This window comes from Triticum aestivum, chromosome 7D (genome assembly GCF_018294505.1).
Source record: "Triticum aestivum cultivar Chinese Spring chromosome 7D, IWGSC CS RefSeq v2.1, whole genome shotgun sequence".
Taxonomy (NCBI): Eukaryota; Viridiplantae; Streptophyta; class Magnoliopsida; order Poales; family Poaceae; genus Triticum; species Triticum aestivum.
The window spans coordinates 407595258-407621888 of record NC_057814.1 but is presented as its reverse complement, the minus strand read 5'-3'; positions in this window follow the sequence as shown (position 1 = coordinate 407621888).

Genomic DNA, 26631 nt, shown 5'->3' with positions numbered 1-26631 from the left:
CTCGGCACGGGTGGAGGCCAACTCAGTCTGCGCTGAGACCAAAGCGGTTGCAGCGGCCCCGCGCGCTGCACCGCTTCGGACAGCTTGGACCTGAGGGCGGCGGTCCTGCCCGCAGCCTCGGCTTCAATCAGCTCTAGCCTCTGGTCATACTCGCGCACAAGATCTGCGCGAACTTCCGCCACGCGGCGGTCAACCTCCTCTTGGATTCGAGCCTCTCGCGCGCCAACATCGTCCTCCGCCTGGGTAACCTGGCGCTCCCTCGTCTCCAGCCGCTCAAGGTCAAGATTGCGTTCGGCGGCCTCCAGCGTCAGCGCTTCCTCATGCCTCCGGAGCTCTTCCTCTTCGACAGGCATCCCCTTCAGCAACGCAAGGGCGGCCTGGCACAGCTCCACCTGCTGCTCCAGGGAAGCGCTCGAGGCTTGGAGCTCCCACGCGCGCTCCTCCGTGATCTCGCGACGACGATTTGCTTCCCGAGCCTCCTCCAGAGCTCGGGAGCAGGCCTCTTGCGAGGCCGCAAGGGATGCCTCGGCCTTCGCGTTGTCGAGCTCGCGCTGATAGCGCGCGAGGCTAACTGCAACCTTCAGCTTGCATCGCTCCTCGATTAGCCGCAGGCCCTCAGCTTCAAGACACGCGTCCACATCTGCAAACTCTCCACCAAGCTGGCCCATCGCGTCCATCGCTTCCGGAGGGCCTCTCGGCGAGCGACGCTTCACTCCCGCGCTCTCCTGAGCACGTCGTCGATATCGTCCTCCGCCGCCAGCGCTGGCTGCGGACCCAGAGGCGGTACGCCCCCTCTCGGCAGGGGGCTAGGGGCTGGCGCCCCCATGATTGCCGGACGGGCTCCACAAGGGCCCGGATCGGCACGAGTCCATCCCCAGAAGAAGAACCAAGGACCGACGCCAACCACTCGCCGCCCACCATCAGACGAGGAGCCCTGGGCAGGCTCGTCACGCCCCAGGCGAGGTCACGAAGGAAAGGCAGCAAGGGCACAAGCTCAAGACACCCTGTGGGCCGGCTTACTCCTCCGGCTGAGCACGCGTCAGGGCCAACACGCAAGGTCGGGACGATCAAGGACAGTGATGGAGGCGATGCCGGAGGAAGTTGCTTCCTGGGAGACTCCGCAGGCTTGGCAGGAGGGATCCTGAAAAGCCACAGCCAGGAAAGGGAGCAGCAGTTGAAGAATTGCAAGAACAAGGTACTTACTCATCTATGGCGAAGTACTTCCTATGCTTTAGCGGCCGGAAGGGGCGTCTGCTGCAGCTCGAAGACTCCTTCCTCTTACGGAGGGCGACGAAGTCCACGCGGAACCGACCCAGGCGCTCGACGTGAGGGCCAGCGCGTGGAGTAGACGAAGAAGCATCCAAGCGGCCAACTTCGGGGGCGCCGAGCTGGAAGGGGCGATCAGGCACCACCTCCTGATGACCTGCCGAGGCCTCAGGGGCTCCGGCCTCGGGAAGCAGGTTGCGTCCCCCCTTCGACGACCGCCTCCGAATGGGCTTCACAAGCTCCGGAGGATGACGCTTTGGGGACCCCGTGTGGCGTCAGCACCGCGACACCGGAGCCCCCAGCCTCAAGCGATGCTTGCCTCCCTGCACCCACTCCTGAGGCAAGATCGGTGCTGGCGGCGATGAAGGGGGTCACACCGACAGGATTCTCGCGAGGCCTCGCGAGGCCCCGCAAGGCCAGCTGGGTGCAGCCCCCATTCGTCGAAGAGAGGCATCTGTCTCGCGTAGTCAGCCCTGTTCGCGCAGAGATACAAGAGGCTACCCCCGTGCCGAATGTCGTCCGGTGAAGGGTCGCCAGTCAAGACCTCAAGCACCTTCTTCAGCGTCTCGGGCGCCAGTTCCATCTCCTGAAGCCTCATGCGGTCCAAATCGCCCGTCAGGGTCCACATCGGCCGGGAATGGCTCTGAAGAGGGGCAATGCGGCACTGGAGGAACTCCTTCACCACTCGGGGCGCTGTCACACCGAGCTCCCTCAGCCTCCTCAGTCGGTGCCAGACGAAGGAGAGCCGGGGGCTCACGAGTCTCTCGTGGCCCTAGCCTGGATTGGGGACAGCAAGCAACATCGGAGGCGAGAGCAGGGGGCTGTCCACCCCGACATCCACATATAGCCACCGCGTCCGAAATCCACTCATGGAAGGCAGGAGGCCAAAATCGATCCACGATGCGGCCGTCTCTGCCACGGCCTGGAAGCTCACGCACCCCGAGCACTGCAGGGGGTCGGTCAGGCGCAACGAGAAGAAGTGGCGCAGGAGGGCAACGGAAGGAGAAATGCCCACCATGGCTTCGCAAAAAAAGGCGAAAACGGCAAGGAGGGTGATGGATTGAGGATCAAGATGCATCATATGGATCTGATAATGGGTGAGCACTGCATTGAATAAAGAAGAGAAGGGGGGAACCAAGCCAGCCCACAGGGCATGGACGAGGAATCGAACCTCGGTGAATGTCATGTCAATGGAGGCGTGGGACACAGGCCAAGCCATCGTATTTCCACACTCATTGAAGCTGGATGTGAGCACAGGGCGGACCTTGCCCAGGGCCTCCAAGTTGACAACAACGACCGGCCGACGGCGGGCTCGATTGCCGGAGGCGAACTGCATGAGGACAGTGGCTTCTTCCCCTTCTCCTTGCTAGTCGGCGCCATGGCGATGGAAGGGGCAGAGCTCAAGTCAGATTCGAAGCGCAAATAGAGGCTCGAGGAAGAAAGGGGAACAGGAAGCATGCGGGCAGCGAAGGAGGAATAACGGTGTAAAGCTCCGTGGCCGCATAGCCAGGCGGATATTGGGGGAGCGTGGGGAAGCGGAGACGCCCACGTCCAATCAACCGCCACGCGGCGACCAAGGCCGCAGGCTGTTGGGGCCCGCGGCGCTCTACACTTGCCCTTTGGCTTCGCTGCTAAGCCAAGTCCGAGCGCGCCTTGGGCCCGGGGGCTACTGTCGGTGTTCTGGGAACAGGGGTCCCCAGACTTGCCTGCCTGAGGCAGGCAGCATGGCTCACCAGCGGCTCAGTATGGCCCGTCTTCATCAACCCAAGCTCAAGACCCTCGCGAGGGGGCCAAGCCTCGTGGGGCGGACGACACAAGGCCTCCTCAGGGGCGGCCTCGCCAGGCAGGCTCGCAAGGAGGCGGAGAGATCAAGGCGAGGGGTACCTCGCGAGGTGCTCATGACGCAAGCCATGACGAACAAGACCAGGCGGGCGCCAGGCAGGCGCCAGCCTGCACGGTGTCCTCGTTTCCTCTTTGGTGCAAAGGGGGCAAGCGCAGGCGCGGAGTACCGAGGCATCAAGCAAAGGTTTCCATATCAGTGCAACGAGACCAAGACCAGCAGAGCGGCAGGACGGTGGTCACCGTGGAGCCCAAGACGGCGTCATCACTAGTGCCTTTGGCAATCGAAGACCACCTTTAGTCAGGATAGCTTGTACTAGATGTCCCCTTTCAAAATGGTCGTTGTTGGCTCCCTTCCCGCTCAATATTTGGGAAGAGGACCAGGGCCTCTATAAATAGAGCTAGCCACCACAATAGGACAACAAGAGATCAAATCTAGAGCCAAGGGAGATCCCTCGGAAGCAGAATACCCACCACCACAAGAACACCTCTCGCGAGGCTGTTCTTCCCTTGTACTATTCATCATCAGCCCAAGAGGCAATCGACCACACCACACACTGGATTAGGGTATTACACCACAATGGTGGCCCGAACCAGTATAAACCTCGTGTCTCTTGTGTTGTTCATCGTGTTAGCTTAGAATCCGCGGCGAGGTTGTGGGCGTATTTCGGTAGGGAGTAGATCTTCGTGCGCACCCCAGAGTTCGAACCTTAAGGGTTTTGCCGGAACCCGATATCCGACAACTGCGTCTGGCTGCTCTTCAACCTCCTCCACGCTTACGTGGTTCACTTGTCCCCTGTTGAAAGGGTTGGGCTTCTTCCCAGAGCTTCCATTGCCATTCCAATTCTTTGCTTCAGGGCACTCAGTGGCATAGTGTCCAGTCTTCCCGCACTTGAAACAAGTAATGTGACTTAGGTCCTTCTTGGCGGTTGTGGCTGGATTAGAGCGGCTCTGATTGCTGCTTGCTCCATTCCCATTCCCATGCTTGGGGTCATTGTGATTATGAGAACTTCCTCCATTGTGGGTGTGGCCTCCATGGTTATGGGTGTATCCTCCCGAGTTCGGGGTAAAACAAGGCTTCTGCTGAGCTCCTGAATTGTACTTCCCTTGTCCATACTTCCTCTTGTGGCTCTCAATTTGCTGCTGCTTCCCTTCAATCATAAGAGCCTTGCTACCAACTCCTGGTAGTTGTTAAATGTGGCCACCATTAACTGCATGCTCATCTCATCATTCAGCCCTTCCATAAACTTCTCTTGCTTCGCGGCATCGGTGGCCACATCATCAGGGGCATACCAAGATAACTTACTAAACTCGTCTACGTACTGAGCCATAGTACGGTTCCCCAAGCGTAAGTTGCAAAACTCATGCTTCTTCATGCTCATAGCTCCAGTTGAGACATGGGCTGTGCAGAAAGCTTGCTGAAACTGCTCCCAAGTGACATTGGCTATAGGGAAAGTGGCTATGTAATTCTCCCACCATGAGGCTGCGGGTCCATCCAATTGATGTGCGGCAAAACGCACCTTCTCAGCATCTGTGCAACCTGCGGTGGTCAACTCCCTTCCAATACGGCATAGCCAATCATCAGCAACATCGTCTTGGTGCTACTGGAAAACACCGGCGGCTGCAACCTCAGAAATCAGGCTAAATTGTCAACTGGAGGTGGTGGCGGTGGGTTGTTGTTGTTGTTGTTGTTGTTGTTGCCTTGGTTCTGAACTAACATCTACATCAAGGCATTCTGCTGCTGGATCAACTGAGTGAGCTCCGGTGGGAAGACAAATCCGGGGTCACGTCTCGGAGGCATCTGATGGGTTTAGAGGGGATAGATTATAATAGAATGAGGTCTAAGGGGAAAATCACTACCCATATGCACATGAGACAAACACAATCATATCACACCAAATCAATTCAAACAAGGGCATACAATCAATTTAACTATCGTTACAGTGCTCAGACTACTAATATATACATGGGGGAAATACTACTGATCATATGGTGGTCTACTAGAAATTTTGGTCGGTGGAAGACTCCATGGTATCCGCTCCAGCTTCGTCTTCGTAATCATCATCACTATCGTCGGGGTCGGAGTCGGTGTCGTCGATGATGGTGTAGTCTTCGGAACGAATCTCCTTGGGTTCGTCGTCTTCTCCTCCTGGCGCGGGGTCTCCCATGAATACTCCCAGCTTCCTTGTCAGGTCGTCATTCTTCCCCACTAGTATTGTGATTTCCTCCTCGTATCTGTCGCATGTAGACTTGAGTTCCTCTTCTAGATCCATGTTCCTGGTTAATGCCTTCTTCAAATCTATCATGCTTGCGCACATCTGATTCTCTTGTCGACGAATGTGCTGGTTTAGCTCCTGGATGAAAGCTGCAATGGACCTATCCCTCCTGGTGCTGACTATCTCCCATTGCTCATCTTGGTGCCCACATATCTGATAGATGGTGTCCTTAAGATCCTTGTGATAAACTTCGCCAATGCGTCCCATGGCGATGTGGGCTGCCATGCTCTTTCCTAGACTCCAGGTTGGTGCATCAAAGGAAAACTCTGTGGGCTCAGTGACTGGCGTGAATGTCCTTCCTGGAACTTGAACTCGAATTATCCAACGCTCCTCTTCTGGTAAAGTGGCGGTGTAGGTCCCGGTGAAGCTTGGTGTTCCGATGATCAGGTACCTAGTGACTTCCTCCAAGTGTCGTCTAAAAGGTGTGTCTTCATCCGGTTGGGCAAACTTGTTCCTTGAGTCCGCCATCCTATGGAATAGAAAATGGAGAGGAGTCAGAAATGAGGAGAGAAGGGTAACCTATGGCTCATCTTAGTGGTCATGTCCTACATTTAGCGTGTGCTCTAATACCATCTTGTAGCGACCCGACCTCAGACGGTCAAGTCTCTGTGCTTCAGTGTCATCCCTGGATCAGTAATGCTGACACACACAGTACTCGAAGGATTTATAACAGAGTAGCAATCACACACTTATTACATCGAATGTCTCAAAATAGAAATTATTACAAAAAATATGGCTTAAGGCCATCTAAATAAGATAATAGCGAAAGGCTTCGAAGATAAAGTGAGTCCATCAACTCCAACGGCATAGCTGAGTGCACGACAAAGACCTAGCGCACCTTACTCTTCACCTGAAAATTCTGCAACATGATACGTTGCAGCCCGAAAATGGGTTAGCACATGGAATATGCTGGCAATATAACACAGTAAAGCAATGAACAGATAAATGCTATCACTACATGCATATATGGCTGGTGGAAAGCTCTATGGTTACAGTTTTTGCATAAAGCCAATTTTTCCCTACAACAAAGGAATATGATTTATTCAACTATCATGGTGGTTGAAGCATTGAGAAGGTTCCTCCAACTCAATCCCAATTAAAAAGTGTACATTAACAACCCAACAAATTAATTTAGAGTGATGAGATCCATATGATAATCCAAGAACCAGATACTCAAGATGTCCATAACCGGGGATACGGCTAACCATGATTAGTTTGTACACTCTGCAGAGGTTTGCGCACTTTTCCCCACAAGACTCGATCTCCTCCGTTGGATTTCACACACTACATGGTGTTTGAGAAACGGATGACCGAGACACAGTCTTTCAGAAGCAGTAACTCTTTACTCTGGATGGACAGTTACACCTACTTTCCCCTACATCTGCTAGCCCACCACTGAAAGAGGTCATGCAACATACTCAACTATGCTAGAGCCCATAATAGCTTGTGGTTGTACACGAAAGTTTCTAGCATGAATAATCTTATGATCCATTTGAGCCTGGGTGGCGAACCATAGGATGATCACACGGGTACTCCGGGATATCCTAGGACAACACTGGATTCCCCAGGTGCCCACAGCAATCCACCCAGATGTGTATTTAAGTAGCCACCTTAAGTTAACCATTAATTAGAAATCTCACATCTGTCATGGATCTCTCAAACAAAACCACGGTTATGAGCATAGCATAGCAACATAAGCATAACTTAGAAGTAACTCCCAAGGGTTTTATAATAAAACAGGTAATAGGTTCTACCTCAATATCTACTTCCCAATACCCACAAGTTAATCACATCCTAATCATGCAGTGTTTGAGGATTGTAACTAATGCATGAAAACTGGGTATGAAAAGAGTAGGATCAATGTGTTACTTGCCTTGCTGACGATCCACAAAACCTAGTGACTCGTAGTAGCATGCTTCACACTCCGGGAATTTTATCGCAAATAAACAATAGCATACATAAGCACTCAAGCAAAGATGCATGGGAAAACTCAAATAAGAAGATCTAACCAGAAAGTTCAACTCAAGAACTCCGGTTTGCAAAAAGAAATAAATCAAACGGAGAAACGAAACTCAAACTATGAAAGAAACAAGATCCGTTTACTAATCTAGACTAAAGTCAAATTTCACAGTACCAAAATCTTGTTCAAGTTGGTTAAACAAAAAGAGGGTTTCGAGACGAAGATCTAGGCGCTTGTTTCTCCTGATTTGGATGAACGAGCGAAAAGATAAACTAAACCGAAGATCAGGGCAGAAATCGCGATCGAAAACAATCGCGGAAAAACCCTGAACAATAAAACGAGACGAACAGGCTAACGAACGAATGTTCGCTGTCTGCGGCTAATTGACGAACAGCGTTCGTTAAAACGAACGTACGGACGAACGTCCGCTATTTAACTAAACCGAAGAAAACCGAACAAAACCGATTTAAATAAAAAAACGATCTAGGGGTTTTTGAAAAAAAATACGACCGGTCAAACGGTCAACGGCGGAGGCTTAGCTAGATCCGATGCGGCGGCGGCGGTCGGCAGCGACGGGCGGCGCGGCGACTCGGCGGCGGCAGCGGACATGGGCAGCGGCGGCGATGCGGGCAACGGCGGCGGGGGCGGCGGCTTAGTGTTTCGGGCAGGGCGCGGGTGGCTTGGTGGGCTGGGGCAGCCTCGGGCGGCGGCTTATAAAGCCTGCCCGGCAGGAGTCCGGGTCGGTCACGACCCGTTTAGGTCGGTTGACTTTTTTTTTAAAAATGATCCTGACGCGGAAAAACTAATAAAAGAAATACTAAACAGAGTCCAAAAATCCTGAAATAAATTTTCACAGTCTTCTAATAATATTGCGGACAACGTGAACATTTATTTGGGCCTCTAATGCAATTTTTGAAAATGCATATTTTTCCTAATTCAACTAAAATAGCAATAAAAGTCCAAATAAAATACTTATTTGATTTTAATTCTTTCCTCCAATACTTCTTTATTTGGAGAAGTCATTTTATCCCCTCTCTTTTATTTTTTCATATTAGAAATATTTGAAGAGAAAAATAATTAAAACCAAATGATCCTCTTTTCAATATTTGAGAAAAACTCAAATATGATAATAACGAAATTCTCAACTCTCTCCGTGGGTTCTTGAGTTGCTTAGAATTTCTAGGATCAACCAAAATGCAATAAAATATGATATGCAATGATGACCTATGTATAACATTCCAAATTCAAATTTTGGGATGTTAAACTATGACTATGAGATTATGCAACTCCCGAATACCGGAGGAACACTTTTTGTGCTATCAAACATCACAACATAACTGGGTGATTATAAAGGTGCTCTACAGGTGTCTCCGATGGTGCCTGTTGAGTTGGCATAGATCGAGATTAGGATTTGTCACTTCGATTGTCGGAGAGGTATTTCTGGGCCCTCTCGGCAATGCACATCACTATAAGCCTTGCAAGCAATGTGACTAATGAGTTAGTTGCGGGATGATGCATTACGGAACGAGTAAAGAGACTTGCCGGTAACGAGATTGAACTAGGTATTGAGATACCGACGATCGAATCTCGGGCAAGTAACATACCGATGACAAAGGGAACAACTTATGTTGTTATGCGGTTTGACCGGTAAAGATCTTCGTAGAATATGTGGAAGCCAATATGAACATTCAGGTTCCGCTATTGGTTATTGACCGGAGACGTGTCTCGGTCATGTCTACATAGTTCTTGAACCCGTAGGGTCCGCACGCTTAACGTTCGGTGATGATCGGTATTATGAGTTTATGTGTTTTGATGTACCGAAGATAGTTCGGAGTCCTGGATGTGATCACGGACATGACGAGGAGTCTCGAAATGGTCGAGATAAATATTGATATATTGGACGGCTATATTCGGACACCGGAAGTGTTCCAGGTGATTTCGGAGAAAACCGAAGTGCCGAAGGGTTAACGGAACCCCCCTGGGAGAACTAATGGGCCACATGGGCCTTAGTGGAGAGAGAGAGGGCCGGCCAGGGCAAGCCGCGCGCCCCCTCCCCCTCTGGTCCGAATTGGACTAGGGGAGGGGGGCGGCGCCCTCCTTTCCTTCTCCCTCTCCTCCTTCCTTCCCCCCTCCTAGTAGGAGTAGGAAAGGGGAGTCCTACTCCTACTAGGAGGAGAACTCCTCTCCTGGCGCGCCCCAAGGGCCGGCCGGCCTCCCCCTTGCTCCTTTATATACGGGGGCAGGGGGCACCCTAGGACACGCAAGTTGATTGTTTCCAGCCATGTGCGGTGTCCCCCTCCACCATAATCCACCTCGGTCATGTCATCATAGTGCTTAGGCGAAGCCCTGCGCCGGTAGCTTCATCATCACCGTCATCACGCCGTCGTGCTGATGAAGCTCTCCCTCGACACTCTGCTGGATCGTGTGTTCGTGGGACCTCACTGAGCCGCACGTGTGCAGATCGCGGAGGTGCCGTACTTTCGGAGCTAGGATCGGTCGATCGTGAAGACGTACGACTACATCAACCGCGTTTTCATAACGATTCCGCTTATGGTCTATGAGGGTACGTGGACAACACTCTCCCCTCTTGTTGCTATGCATCACCATGATCTTGCGTGTGCGTAGGATTTTTTTGAAATTACTACGTTCCCCAACACACATCTCACCTAACTATATAAAAAAACAATGGCATCAACACATATGAAAAGGAACCGTCCTTTGCATACTACACAATCATAATCATGGCATGATAAATGCAAAAGTTAACCATACTAAATATTTAACCCTAAACCCTATATGACAAAGAAACCAACATTATAAGCCATACTAGTTAAGCAATCAAATATCATTCCATAAAATGAATTGAATTGATCTAGGTCTAAACCTAAAACATTATTAAAATAAAATAGGATCCACTCCATTAAATCAAACCAATTCATTTGTCAAATAATTAACAAGAAACTATACAACACATGGAATAGATGGATGAACAACTATCAGAAACATGATATGGTTAAGATTAATATTAACCACAAGTAATTATTTGGATGAATCCAAATGATTATAATGGTTTAACAACAAGTAAAGACTAAACATCAATCATAACAACTATTAGTAAGCATTTCTATAATAAAAGACAAACCAATACTATGGTAGAAACTAATTAAACAACTTAATATAATAACACACATCTCACACAAGGCATGTGAGTATAGGATCATACAGATGTCTTTAGTAATAACACAAGAATCACATATAAAAGTTATCAAGAGAAGATACTAAATTAGGACATGCTCTTAATTATAAAGAACAACTAATACCAATGACCACTAGCAATACTATTATCACCACATGCTTACAATACCAAGGCATGATACACACACTTAGTGTGTGATCAAAGTACAACTCTACTAATATGACATATATATGACTCATCCCAAGCATATGATAAGTCATAGCAGCAAGTATTAAAACATTCATAATACTAAAATGAGACTAAGTTAAACATATACAAGAAACACAAGGGTCTAAGTAATCAACTATAGCATATGGAACATAATAAGACAAGACAAATCACTAGCATGACTTGATCCATAGGCTTAAGCATATCACAAATGTAATAGTAAAATAAACCAAACATGATGCGAGGCATCACACAAGATGCTACAATATCCTACTAATAGAATACAACTCCTAACTGCGAGATTACCTAGTTGATAATAACTAACCTAAAGAGCAGACATGATGTTAGCATACAACACTATACCATGCTAGTTATGATAAATAAGCACATGGAAGCATACTAAGCATGTGGGAAAGTAAACAACTAGATCATCTCATCAACCAAATCAGCATCTATTATAGAAGCATGAATAACAAGATGACATGTATTTCTATCTGGTAAAACCTACAATTGCAAGTACATAAGATACATCACTAGTCATGATCTTCTAATACATGAATTGGTACACACACACATACCCACACACACATACAGACACTATGTAGTCTAGTTATACAATCACAACATCATGGCACTATATTGAAGCAAGAAGGAATCCTACTTACTTAAAATACATGAGATCATAAACTACTAACATGTACCTCTACCAAGCAAATATTAAGCATACGATTGGTCATACAATATAAAGTAGCAATCATATAACACATACAATCAAAACATGCGTTGGACATTGAGCAAGTCCTAACATGGCATGGTAATAAACAAACGTAAATGGACACATGATAGTTACCAAGATGAAATAAACTAAATTCTATTTCACAGAATAAATTATATATAGTAATACAAAACTAAATGATTTCATGAAGCATCTATCCATGCAATCTTGTATAACACACATTTATAAAATAAAAGGAACAACTAGCCAATAATATTCTATGCTATGAACTACAATGTACTCATATCCAAACAATAAGGCATTTCATTCAACATCTTGCATAAGGAATACTATGCAATAACACGTACTAAAAATGTATAAACACCTATCATAGACATGGCATGATTTCAAACCAATCAACCAAACATGGAACATCGACGAAAAATGAATATGTAATCAATATATAAGATATCCTCATTCCCAAACAAAAATGAAAATAATCAAGACATTAGGTATTGCATAATCACACAAAGGTTACAGTAATTCTACATAAACCTACGCATGGTAATAATTTGCACAAACATGTACATATGCATATCTTAACTATGTACCATAAGAAAGAAAAATATCAATCTGAAATAACATGTGGAATTTTTTTTAAATAACTATAATCGGTGAAAGAAATAAATCTAACAACTCCTGCATTGCACTAAAATTATAAGACGAATAACATACACTTGTAGGCATATCACGAACATAATAAAATAACATACTAACAAGAAAAGTTGGCCGATCAACTACTACACATGGTAGTCATACATAAGAACTAACACAAAGGTGTATCTCACTACTACATGATGCACAAAGTTATCTAAAAAAACCATACAAAACTATACTTAATAAATAAAATGCACATTCAACTTAATTGAGTAAAACACAAGACACTGCTAAAATTATAATATAACTCAAGATGACTCCTAGGCATAACGAGACATAAAAAATATATTAAATTAACAAGAAAAGCTATCAAACCCAAAACACTATCGGATTTAGGCCAAACGACTATAATTAAACCAACACTAAACATGATTACCAAACAAGTAATCTAACTCTACCACGGGGTTACCAAGGACATGGGAAACAACTCATGTGTTGAACACAAGATCATCCAAGGGACTAAAAAGTACGCGGACATGTCGATGACATCCGTTCATGCATCGGCGTGAGTAACAACAGAGATAGGTTGAATAATGATGTCCATGAGATACTACGAGTGATGTTGAGAGTCCGATAGTCACAATCATCATTATGGTAGAACTTGTAGTGCAAGGCAAGAATAGTTGAGAGTCCGAGCCGGACACTTTTATGAGCCGGCCGGGACTGTGAGAGCTGCTGGGCGTCAGCCTCCCTATATAAAGGGACGACCCGGCAGCGGTTTAGGGACAAGCAAGATCTCATCAAGAGCCAGGCATAGCAGTTTAGCTCCCTGGTCATCGAAACCCTAATCAATACCACCTCAACTGGACATAGGGTTTTACCTTCACCGTAAGGGGCCGAACCAGTATAAACCCTCGTGTTCCTTGTCCCGCTTAACCCCTTCAAGCTTCCTAGCTGCGATGGCTCCACGACTAAGTCCGAGCTCAAGGACATCTGCCGTGACAATTCCACGACAGTTGGCGCCCACCGTGGGGCCAGCGCACGGTGGATTTGAGTTCTTGAAGGGCAGCTTCGAAGGGCTCAAGGGATACGTTGTGGGCCGGATGACGAAGAGTCGTTGCGGCAAGCTCTACATCGACGATGCAAACTGGGGCCCCGACGCCGGCTCAATTGAGTACGGGTACCGGGTCCCCTTCGGCGGAATTCATGTTTTCATTGGCAAGATTGGTGAGCCGGGCCCTGAGCCGGATCTCTGCGCCGATCTCATCGAGACGGCTCAGCGTGCACGACCCGCCCGGGCCCGGCCTGCCTTACGGCACGCTTTTGTGGGATGTATCCATGGAGGGCCCTCTGATCAATCTGGATCTGGTGATGAGGCGGCCGCCGGCTCTGACGGCGACTCGTCCACCGATGAGTCAAACTCGTTGTATCAACTTCAAGATGGCAGGCTCATGGGTTGTTCCGATGGTGACAGTATTCCGGACCCGTTTGAGCCGCCAAGTCAGGTTGGAGTCTTTATGGCCGGTGCACAGCCTGTTCAGAACCCCGCTGCTGGAGCGGGAAACCCGGTGCCCTCGCCGGCTCAGGTACTAATGGATCTCACGGACAAGATGACGGCTCTGTTAACCGCTACGGTTGACCCGGCAGATCAAGTTCAGCATGATGCGGAGGTGGCGCAGTTAAAATTGGATCTAGTGAAAGCTAAGGAGGATCTGGCAGCAGAAGGGATCAGGATGGCTGCGAAAAGGGCGGCTCTCGACGCCCAAACCCAGTTGATTCAAGCGCAGTCCTTCCGGCTCCCGATGGATCAAAACGCGTCCAATGAGGTCCTGAGAAGGAGGCATCAAAAGGCCCAATCTCGACTCCCTCCGGTTTACGATCCACGAAACCTCTTCAACACGCCAGGTGCAGGGTCTAGTAACCCGCCAGGGGTCATAGTGCCCGGGTCTGGGACCCCTATTCAGCCACAAGTGATGGGGCCTCCCCAGGTGCCCCCTGCCCCGCCTCAGTACGTGCCAATACCCCCGGGTCATTATAATAACCCGCTGGAGAACATGGTCGCCGCGGCGGCACGGCTGGCGGCTCTCCCAGTTGACGGCGACTCTCCGACGGCTATTGAAACCCGCCGGGTCAGGGAACTCCTTCAGACAGCACTGGCGCAGCAAGAGGCGTACTCCTACAGCCGGGACAGGATCCACTCGACCCCTCGTCCAGGCCGGAGCCCGAGTTACAGCAGGCACATGGTATCAGCGACCGGCTCAAGTAACGTCTGACGCCATGACCCCCCTGGCCATGGCCCGGCTCATAACGGAGCCTATCACACAGCAGACCAAGACAGAGCACGGCAAGAGGCGGAGCAGGTGCCCCAGCTGACGGCTTACCAGACTCCCCCAGCTTATCCGACGGCTTCCGTCGACGTGGGTATCCCTACCAGGACTGGGGGTGTCCCTTGTTTAGTGCCAGCTATCCGCAACGAACGTCTACCCAAAGACTTCAAAGGCCCTAGGAAGGTGCCTAATTACACAGCAGACTTACAACCCGCAGCCTGGATCGAGAGTTATGAGATGGCTATGGAACTGCTGGAGGTCAGTGAGGCGGCCATGGCTAAGTACTTCACCATGATGTTAGATGGGACTGCCCGCACTTGGTTGAAAGGGCTACCACCGAATTCCATTGGGTCTTGGGCTGAGCTGAAGGCCCGGTTCATCCAAAACTTCAAGGATACCTGTAGGCAGTCTATGTCAATTGTGGATTTGACTAACTGCAAGCAGCAGGAGGGTGAGTCTACGACACATTGGGTTCGCCGGGTTAAGGAGATAATACATTCCTCGGATAAAATGGATGCCGGCTCTGCAGTCTTAATGTTGGAGCAGAATTGTCGTTTTGTGCCCCTGAAGATGAAACTCGGGCGGCTTAAGCGCGACTGCAATGATATGGGTACACTGATGGCGGCTCTTGTCAAGTACGCCGATTCTGATGGTACCAAGGACCCCGCTTCAGATGATGAAAGGATAGGGAAGGGAAAGAAGAACGGCAATGGCAAGGGTCCTCAGCATAACCCGGGAAACCAAGGAGGAGGCAAGCGCAAGGCCGATGGCAACCTAGAGTTTGTAGCCAACGCCAGCTCACAAGGTAATAACCAGCGACGCAAGGGGAGACCCCCTCCCCAAGGCGGCGGGTCAGGCCCGACGCTGGAACAACTGTTGAATGAGCCTTGTCCAAGGCATGGCTCTAGAGAGAAGCCAGCAACTCATCTATGGAAGGATTGTGCAATCATGAAGGCCTTTAAGAATTACAATGGCCCGGGCGGCGGCTCAGGCGCCGGCGGCTTACATGGCCCGGGCGGCGGCTCAAATTCTAACCCTCAGAACGGTTAAGGGGGCTTTAATCAGCAGTCTGGCCAGGGTCATCAACAGCAGCAGGGAGGTTATCAGACCAATCCAAAGCAGCTTAGCGGTGGGCAGTATCATGTGTTTACCACCAGTCTGTGTAAGCGAGATCAGAAGCTTCATAAGAGGGCTGTGAACGCTGTTGAGCCGGCGGTTCCACGCTACTTGCGGTGGTCTGAGCAGCCTATAGTGTGGAGTAGGGAGGATCACCCTCCTTGGGTGGATAATCCGGGTCACTTGGCCCTGGTGGTGGCTCCTCAGGTGGGAGGATATAAGTTCACTAAAGTACTCATGGATGGAGGCAGCAGCATCAACATCCTCTATTATGAGACATTTCGTCGTATGGGGTTGATTGATAAGAATCTCAGCCAATCAAACACTATTTTCCATGGTGTGGTACCTGGTAAGTCGGCTTACCCAGTCGGCAAGATCGAGCTGGAGGTGGCCTTCGGAGATGAGAACAACTACAGGGTGGAAAAATTGACCTTTGAGGTGGTCAAGATAAGAAGCCCGTACCATGCCATATTTGGGCGGCCGGCTTACGCCAAGTTCATGGCACAGCCGTGTTACATATATTTACAGCTCAAGATGCCGGGTCATAATGGGACCATTACGGTTCACGGCAGCCGGAAGGTGGCCTTGGAATGTGAGGAAGGCGATGCAGCTTATGCAGAATCTGTTTGTGCAACAGAGGAGTTGAAGTTTTACAAAGACAACGTTGACCCGACAGATATGACCCCTCTGAAAAAGCCGACTACGGAGCATGAGCCGGCAATGAAATTTAAGTCGGCTGATGAGACTAAACTTGTTGATTTCGTTCCAGGAGATTCATCTCAGCAGTTTAGCATCAGTGCCAACCTGGATCCAAAATAGGAAAGCGCGCTCATCGAGTTCATCCGTGAGAATAGGGACATCTTCGCATGGAAACCATCTGACATGCCAGGTGTACCTAGAGAACTCGCTGAGCACACTCTCAATGTTGATCCGAAATTTAAGCCGGTCAGGCAGTTCCTTCGGCGATTCAATGAGGAGAGGCGGAAAGCTATTGGTGAAGAGGTGGCCCGGCTCTTGGCGGCCGGGTTCATTGTTGAAGTCTTTCACCCAGAGTGGTTAGCTAACCCGGTGCTCGTGCTCAAGAACAACGGCACTTGGCGGATGTGTGTGGATTATACGGACTTAAACAAGGTGTGTCCGGCTGATCCTTTTGCCCTCCCCCGTATTGATCAAATTATTGATGCTACGGCAGGTTGTGCACGCTTAAGTTTCTTGGATGCTTATTCCGGATATCATCAGATTAAAATGGCAGTTAAGGACCAGGAGAAGACGGTGTTCATCACTCCCTTTGGAGCCTTCTGCTATGTGTCTATGCCCTTTGGACTCAAGTGTGCACAGGCGACTTACCAGCGTTGTGTACAGAACTGTCTTCATAAACAGATTGGGCGCAATGTTCACGCTTATGTGGACGATATTGTGGTTAAGTCCATAAAAGAGGAAACCCTGATAGATGATTTAAGGGAAACCTTTGATAATCTCCGGGTCTACAAGATGATGCTTAACCCGGCCAAGTGTGTTTTTGGTGTTCCTGCAGGCAAACTCTTGGGTTTCTTGGTTTCTGATAGAGGCATTGAAGCTAACCCGGAGAAGATCAAAGCCATCACCTCCCTAGCTAAGCCGGCGTGTATAAATGATGTTCAGCGCTTGGCGGGTCGCATCGCTGCTTTAAGCCGGTTTATAAGCCGTTTGGGTGAGAAGGCCATGCCATTATATCAGTTGATGAAGAAAACTGATAACTTTGTCTGGAATGATGCAGCTAATACTGCCTTTGAGGATTTGAAGAAGCAGCTGGCAGAGCCCCCAGTCCTTGCTGCTCCGGTTGATAAGGAGCCCTTATTGCTGTATGTGGCTGCTAACGCATGAGCCGTCAGTGTGGCCGAGGTGGTGGAGCGCAAGGAAGAGGGTAAGGAGCATCCGGTTCAGCGGCCGGTTTATTATGTCAGCGAAGTGCTCATTGAGTCCAAGCAGCGGTATCCGCATTGGCAGAAGCTTGTTTACGGTGTGTTCATGGCAAGCCAGAAACTTAAGCATTATTTCCAGGGTCATCCCATCACTGTGGTCAGTTCTGCCCCTCTTGGTGATATCATTCAAAACAGAGAGGCCACAGGAAGAGTGGCTAAGTGGGCTATAGAACTCGGACCCCATGGTCTGAAATACGTACCACGCACTGCCGTTAAGTCTCAGGCCTTGGTGGATTTCATCAATGATTGGACAGAGTCACAAGTGCCCGAGCAAAAGCCGGATAACACATATTGGACTATTCACTTTGATGGGTCCAGGCAGTTGGAGGGCTCGGGGGCTGGAGTCGTGTTAGCTTCCCCTAAGGGTGATAAGTTCCATTATGTGCTACAATTGATGTTTCCTTGTACCAACAACGCAGCTGAGTACGAGGCCTTGCTCCATGGTATTCGGATGGCTAAGGAGATGAGCTTGAGCCGGGTAAGGTGTTTCGGTGACTCAGACTTAGTGGCTCAACAAATATCAGGCAAGTGGGACTCTAAGGACCCTCTTATGGCGGCATATCGCCGCGAAGTTGATGCCATTGCTGGGCACTTTCAAGGCTACCAAGTAGAGCACATTGATCGCAGGAAGAAGGAGGCAGCTGATGCCCTAAGCCGGCTGGGCTCTCAGCGAAAGCCGGTGCTGCCTAATACTTTCCTGGATGTCCTGTATAACCCTACTGTTAAGTTTCCTACAGAGGAAGACTTGGCTGTCCCTGACCCGGAGGCACGACTGGTGGCGGCTCTCCATATCTTACCGGACTGGACAATGCCCTATCTGGCTTACATGACCCGGGGAGAATTACCTGAGGATGAAACTTTGGCCAGACAAATAACCCGGCGAGTTAAGTCAATGATTGTTATCAATGGCGAGTTGCATCACCGCAGTGTTTCAGGAGCATTTCAGCGTTGTGTTTCCCCTGAGGAAGGTCAAGAGATCTTGCGTGAGATTCATGAAGGGGATTGTGGCCATCACGCCGGCTCAAAGTCTCTTGTGGCCAAGGCCTTTCGTCATGGTTTTTATTGGCTGACGACTCATGCTGATGTGGAGGACTTGGTCAGTAAATGTGATGGTTGCCAAAGGTTCTCACGACGGGCTCATGTGCCGGCTCAAGAGCTGAGGATGATCCCAATTACTTGGCCCTTTGCGGTCTGGGGGCTCGATATGGTTGGGCCTTTTAAAAGGTCCAAGGATAAGAAGACCCACCTTTTGGTGGCAGTTGACAAATTTACCAAGTGGGTTGAAGCAGAGCCAGTTAGCAAGTGTGATGCAGCCACGGCAGTTCAGTTTATGAAAAAGGTGATCTTTCGCTTTGGTTTTCCACACAACATTATAACTGACAATGGCACCAATTTATCCAAAGGCGCCATGGAGGAGTTTTGTCAACGAGAGCATATCCGACTTGATGTTTCGTCGGTGGCTCATCCTCAATCCAATGGTCAAGCTAAGAGAGCTAATCAGGAGATTCTGAAGGGCATCAAGCCCCGACTTTTGGTCCCTTTGCAACGGACGCCGGGTTGTTGGGTGGAGGAGTTACCCTCCGTGTTATGGAGCATCAATACTACTCCTAACAGGTCTACGGGATTCACCCCTTTCTTCATGGTTTATGGAGCAGAAACAGTCCTCCCCAGTGACATTCGTCATGACTCGCCTCGAGTGGCGGCTTATATCGAAGCGGATAATGAACAGGCGCACCAAGATGCTCTTGACTTGTTGGACGAACAGCGTGATGTGGCAGCAGCTCGATCAGCGATTTACCAACAAGACCTGCGTCGTTATCACAGTCGCCGGGTTAAGTCCCGGGTGTTCCAGGAAGGCGATCTGGTGCTCCGGCTCATCCAAGATCAAACAGATGCGCACAAGTTATCCCCGCCTTGGGAAGGACCTTTCTGGTCAGCAAGAATTTGCACAACGGGTCATATTACCTCATTGACATTCGGGAGCACAAGGATTCACGTAAGTCGGAGGAAGAGACCCGTTGACCGTGGAACATAGCTCAGCTTCGGCCTTACTACACTTGAGCCGCCAGCTCTCATGATGTACATATTTCTCTAAGCCATGTATATATTATGATAAGCAATAAAGCAGGACCTCTGTCCTTTTTTCCTCCTCCAAATGTGCACGTGTTGTTTTCATTGCAAGATTACATGATAGCTTGAAGGAGGATCCGGTTTATGATCATCTTTGAATCTAGCCGTAAGCAATAAGGTCACTTGGGGGCTTCCTGTTCAAACATAGGTCGTATTCGAACCAAAGAGAACATAGCTGTCGATACCCATTTGATTGGCAAAGTGCCGAGCTCATTGGGGAGTTTTCTTTGATCATATTTGAATCTTAGTTTAACCCCTTTGGGAACCGACGTGGATCGTATTTGAATCAGCGTCGTTAAACAATTTTTAAGGTCATTTGGGGGCTTCCTGTTCAAACATAGGTCGTATTCGAACCAAAGAGAACATAGCTGTCGATACCCTCTTGATTGGCATCGCCGCACCCACTGGGGGCTATATGATCGCATTCGAATCCTAGCATAACCCCTTTTGGGCCGGGTATCTGGTCGTATTCGAACCGGAAGCCCCTAAGTTCTTCTGTTTTATAGCAAGTTTCCTCTGATTATTTCAAAGTGTGTATGGCCGGGTCTCACTTTTCCGGCTTAACTTTGATTTGCAGTGTTAGTTGAACACAATGGGTGTCATTAAGACAAGTAAATCGGAATTAAGGTACCAACCTTATTATCCGGGTTATCTAAACCAGAAGTATGCTTGCAGACCGCTAATTGTGTTATTACGGCTGTATTAAGGACATACCTGAGAACCAGTCTTTTTTTGATTCATATTCCGGGTTATATATCTGAAACATATGATTCTCAGGGTGGTAAGCCGCCTGGAGACTTGTGATTCGTCTTTCTATGCAGGATAGTTAAAGGCAATTATTTGAGACTAAGGGGAATGAATGACCCGGAGAAATATAAAGGAGATAACTTCAATAAAACTTCAAGCATTCAAGGCGTGCACGATGGCACGGCAAAGATAAAATGTTGGTCCTACTCTATTACAAGACTCGTTGAGTCCAAAAGGGTGAGGCATTGTTTGGTAAACCGCCAGCAGAATTACGACGCTTGCTGGGTTGAAGTCTCCGGCTCGTCTCTTTCTTCTCCTCCGGCTGTTCCTAGGGTCTGGAAAGTCGACGACTTCCAGTCGATGCCGCTCAGAGCTTCGAATTGGGCTTCTTCGTCAATTAACCCGGCCGGGTCAATCTCCGGGGCGAAGGTGTGCTGACGAGCCGGTGGAATTAGACTCAGGGCTTCATAGCGAGGGGTCGGGATCCTCTGATTCTCCGCATTGTAACCCGGCTGGTACTTGGTCAGATCTTGTGTCGTTCCCGATAAGGGTGGCCACCGGGCGCACGACTTTCACGCAGGCGGCAAAGTCTCTTTGGTCGAAGGCCGTGCCGTCTTCCTTCAGACTTGGGTAGCCGAGGGCGATGTCCGCCGGGTCTAACTCGGGGAGGAAAGCCTTGGCCCGGCTCAGTGCGGCGATCGCTCCGGCTCTTGCAGAGGCCCGTCGCAGCTCTTGGATACGTTGAGGCAGAACGGCGAGCCGGCGAAGAACCTCCGCCAGGTGAGTCGGCACCTCGTTGGATAGGGCCACCACAGCCAAGGCATGCTGTGACCCGGTGTAGAGTTGCTCCACCAGGGTGTACACGGCCTTTAGCTTGGTTACCACACTCTGGTTGAGGTTGGCACTTCTGGGACCTGTTTCACAGAACAGGATAAGCCGCCGACAAGGGTGAGTTATGAGGCATCAAAATTTTAAACTGGATGAAAGTCGGCGGATGACTTACCGAAGATGGCAGCAACCATCTGAGACACTTGGCGCTTTAAGCCGGAGAGTTCGGCTGTCTTCTCTGACAGGGCCTTCTCCGCCTGTTCGGCCCGGTTCACCAGCGCGGCCTTCTCTTCGGCCCAGGCTTTCCGTTCAGCATCAAATTCGGTCTTCAGCTTTTCTTGAGCGGCGATGCTGGACACAAATTTGGCGTTTGCCTTCCGGGTCTCCATTTCTTGCATCTTAAGCCGGTTCTTGAGATCAGCGATGTCAGCCTCAAACTTCTTGCCGGCAGCCTGCATAAATTTCCGGGTTATGGCAGGAACAGTTACTATGTAAATTTAAAAAGTCCCAAGCGTTTTCCAAGCAAAGACACTTGGCACTTGGGGGCTAATGCATATTGAACGTTTCTATCTACAAACTGCCGGTTCAATTGAGTAAGCCGGAACCTAAGTCTACAACATATTCAATCATAAGTCGTCGACTTGGGGGCTAGCATGGTAAAGGTAACTATGCAGTAAGTAAGAGGACAGCAGAATGATACCTCAGATTTCTGCTGGATCTGGTTCACCATGGCAACCTCTGCGTCCCGGCTCTTGTGCACTTGGCTGATGTACCCAGAGACGAGCTCTTCAATGCTCAGGTTGGCGTAGTCGAAGAGGTCCAGGTTCACCCGGCGGGGCTGTAGCAACTCCCCCTTGGCGGAGCACTTGGCCAGTGCGGTAGGTCTCCCCGGCTCAACAAATTCCGTCTGGGTGATTACCACGTCCGGATCATTTGCTGGTTGAGCCGAGCCGGAGGCCTCCGGGTTAGCAGAAGCTTCTGCAGCTGCCTTGTTGGTTGGAGCGGCGGCTTCGGGAGCGGAGGCAGCTGGCGGTTCTTGATCTGCTGCCTCCAGCTCAGGCAACTCCGGCTCTTCGACTGGCTTGGCCTTCTTCGCCCTCTTGGTGAGCTTGGCTTGGGCACTGAAAGGACAGAAACGTTAAGCACAAAAGGGTAAGTAAAGACAAGTATAACATGAGATGGTTATCATTACCCGGGCGCGGTCTTGAAAGCCGGAAGACTCGACTGCATAGAGTCGCCCGAAGAGGGGGAGGTCTCCTGATAATTTGAGTCAGAAGAATTGAGTGACTGACGTATAACACCCGCCAACGGATGAAAAGGGTACAAGTGGGAAATAACCTCAGTTCGGTGCTTCCTCGATGCGTCAGGTAACCCAGAGGAGAGGTCGGTGTCCTTGTTGGTCCGGGTGTGACGCCGGCTCTCATGAACCTGTCGCTTCAAAATAAATTGAGGATCTTGATAAGCTAAAGGATGTGAAAAGCTTACTTTCCGGGTTACCCTTCAGACTTTCAGACTTGGCAAGGGCTCCGAGTCGGAGGAAAGTGACATTACCTCTTCAACCACCGGGTTACTGGCTCCGGTGTCATCCTGTTGATGAACAAGTGTTGGTAAGGCGAACAGAAATAAACAATAAAACATAACATAGAGCTTACAGGTTCAGGGGTTACCTCTGACTCGGAGCTGTCGCTTAGTTGCATCAGCTCCGAAGCAGTTGGCCTACTTCCCTTCTTACGGGGAGCGGCTTTCTTGGCGGCTTTCTTCGCCTTTTTGGCCTTCTTGGCCGCCTCATGGTCATATTTGACCCGCCAGAACTTGTCGTCAGCCTGAAAAATACAATGATGATTTTCTTAAAACGATTCAGATGAAAGTTATATACAGAAGAAGATAAGATGTTCCGATTGGCGGCTTACCGCTGGGGCTGGGTTGGTCTTGCAGAAGGGGGCTAACCCGGTCCTTCCGCAGTCTGCCAGGCTCTCGTTTAAAAGAGCCTTGGTCATCTCCTCTGCAACATCTTCTGGAAGATCGTTGCGGCTGTGTCTCTGAGGGTCATCCCTTCGGCCCGTGTACTCGCACATTAAGCCGGGGCGGCGGCTCAATGGGATCACGCGCCAGGAGATCCAGACCCGGACCAGATCGATTCCGTTGAGACCATTGCCCAGGAGAGCCTTGATCTTGTTTATGGTGGGGAGCAGAGGCTGGCGCTCCGCTTGAGTCAGCTTGTCTGACAGTGGGTGTGTTGACTCCAGACGCGATGGGCGAAAGCCGGGCAGCGGACTTTCATCAGCCGGTGACGTGTCTTGGCAATAGAACCAAGTCATGTTCCAGTCCTTTGGGTGACTCGGCGGCTCGGCATAAGGGAAAAGACAGTCTCTCCGTCTCTGAATGGAGATGCCACCTAGCTCCAGACTTGGCCCGTTGGCGCACTCGTTCTGGCGATTCAAGTAAAAAAGCTCTCTGAAGAGCAGCAGACTAGGTTCTTCTCCAAGGTAAACCTCGCAGAACACTTGGAAGTTGCAGATATTGGACACTGAGTTGGGTCCTATGTCCTGAGGCCGCAGATCGAAGAAATTCAGAACGTCTCTGAAAAACTTTGAGCCGGGTGGTGCGAAGTCCCGGCTCATGTGATCCGCAAAAATGATCACCTCCCCGTCCTTTGGCTGTGGTCTCTCTTCTGACGGGTCAGGGGCACGGTAGGACATGACATCCTTCTTTGGCAGGTGGCCTGACTTGACAAACTCTGCTAGCGTCTCGTTGGTGACATTGGACCTCATCCAATTGCAAGTGATAGAGGCTTTAGGAGCTTTGGGAGGCATGGTGAAAGTCGGCAGCCTATGATAAAAGGAAACGTCCGGTTTCAGTATAAGCTGGAGGAAAGTTGTAATGCAGTGTTAAGTGGCGGCTTATGGAGGGGACTAATGACATATATCTAAGTGCACCGGGTTATTAAGCCGCCCGAGGTATTGAGAGTAACTCGATTGTCTACGGCCTTATCACAGATGAGCCGGAAAAATTCTATGGCGCATGGTCTCCTTTGAGTCGGAAGATTCTACGACGCGTGGTTTCTTTAAACCGGAAATGTAACCCGCCATGACTCCATTAGTGCAGTTTTTTACTAAGTGTGGTGAAAACAGATTTCACACATTGCGGTAAATATTTTGGATCAAAATGGTCGGGCAAAAGAAAGGTTTCTAGACCTAAAAACAGACGCAGGGGAGTTCTTGAGCTCGAACGAGGCCTTTATGCAGTGAAAAGAGACCTACTTACATTTGGAATGAATACTAAGCAGCCGCCGCACTAGTTCTGTACTGTACTAAGATCAAAAGGAGGCAGTAAAAATCAAATCTACTGAAGGTCATGATGAACTACGAAGAACAGAGGAAGAACTACGGAGCCCTAGTACGGATCTGCCCTATGGAGTGGCAAGTACTCACCGGTGCTGGAGAGTCGCGGAGGTCGTCGCGTTTCTCTGGCCAAATCAGGGTGATGCAGCGGCCTGAGCTGGTGACGACGAGAAGACCCGCGGCGGCGACGGCGGCGGAGCTCGAGCAGCACGGGAACAGTGAGAGGAAGGAGACGACAGAGAAGAGAGGAGTGGCTGAAGGCCCGTCGGGCCGGCCTATTTATAAGGGCGAGCTCATAAGTGGGCACGAGAATCAAGGAGACCACGGCGTGGTTATCTCCCCATGAAACGCCTCGATTTTTGGGATGGCAGTAAAGATAAGATCCGTTGCGGATTTGGTGGAGTAAAAAACGGGCTTAATGGAAGATGACGTCACGGCGGATTACCCGGAGTCCAGAGAATGACGTCACGCCGGGTTATGGCCTTCACACAAATGGTAAGCCGGAGATTTTTCTGTCGAAAGAATTGAAGATTGACAAGAGCCGGCTCAAATCAATCTGGGGCCTAATGTTGAGGATATAGACCTTAGAGTCACCCGCCAGGAGGGGCCGGGTTACTCATATGGTCACTGCCAGAAGCCCGGCGCCAAGCAAGAAGACGGTGGGCCAAAGATGGGCTTAAGACCCGGATATGGCTTAAGGCCCGTAGTCACAATCATCATTATGGTAGAACTTGTAGTGCAAGGCAAGAATAGTTGTGAGTCCGAGCCAGACACTTTTATGAGCCGGCCGGGACTCTGAGAGCTGCTGGGCGTCAGCCTCCCTATATAAAGGGACGACCCGACAGCGGTTTAGGGACAAGCAAGATATCATCAAGAGCCAGGCATAGCAGTTTAGCTCCCTGGTCATCGAAACCCTAATCAATACCACCTCAACTGGACGTAGGCTTTTACCTTCACCGTAAGGGGCCGAACCAGTATAAACCCTCATGTTCCTTGTCCCGCTTAACCCCTTCAAGCTTCCTAGCTGCGATGGCTCCACGACTAAGTCCGAGCTCAAGGACATCTGCCATGACAATTCCACGACAGGTTTGGATTAGCTTCATCTTCGACATAGTTCTTCTCTCGGAAACTTGTGGAATCACTTCTCATTCAGATCTTGGTGATAGGTGGCTTTGGGTCTTCACTGGAGATACTTCTCTTGTCATAATTCTTCTAAGTTTCAAAACTTGTAAACAATCCTTCAATCTTGGCGATGGTAATCTGATAGCTTCTGTAAGTGGTTGAACATTCTTTAGTCTTGTCCTTGTTCTGTTGGTGAAGCTTTGGTCCGGCTGGACTAATTGATCCTTCAAGTTTGAACGTTATGATAGGTGTAGTGAAGGTCTTCAATCTTCGTGTTCCTGGCGAATGAAGGTATTCAAATCTTCAATCTTGACACAATCATTGTCTACTACCCCCCTTAAAATAGGTTTTCCATAAGGTTCACTTTGATAATAGACCTCCAAACGGTTGTTGTGGCTTCCTTGCTCTCAATGTGTCTTCCAGGGTTTATAGAGAAGAGTGAATAGCATAAAGATGATTAATAGAATCCTACACAAGGCGGAGATACCCCAGAAGATAGACAAAAGAAAACACCCAGATAACCATGAATCTATCCAACTAAAACTCAAAAGCAACTCATTTTGGCAAATAGGGTTTTGGTATGACTGCATAGGAAAACACCAAAAAAAATGCAGACAATACTCACACAAGAAAGGTTTTGCGTCTACAAGCTACGAATTCTATCACTACAAGGGTGTTAACCAACCTAATCCTATATGGCTGGTCACAATAAATCTTGGGGCTAATCTTCGACGTTGACATTGGATCATGATCGGTGGTTGTTGCCTTCTTGAGGTCTCGAAGTGTCTTCTCTTGGAAAAATGTTGCTACTCAAAGCTTCATGGGTTGAAGTTATCTTGAAATTCTTGGCACATCGTGTGAAGCTTCTAAATTTTCGACACCAAGGGCAAGGGAAAGGGTTTCACATACTACCAAGAAGATGATAGAGAAGTAGATTTTAAAT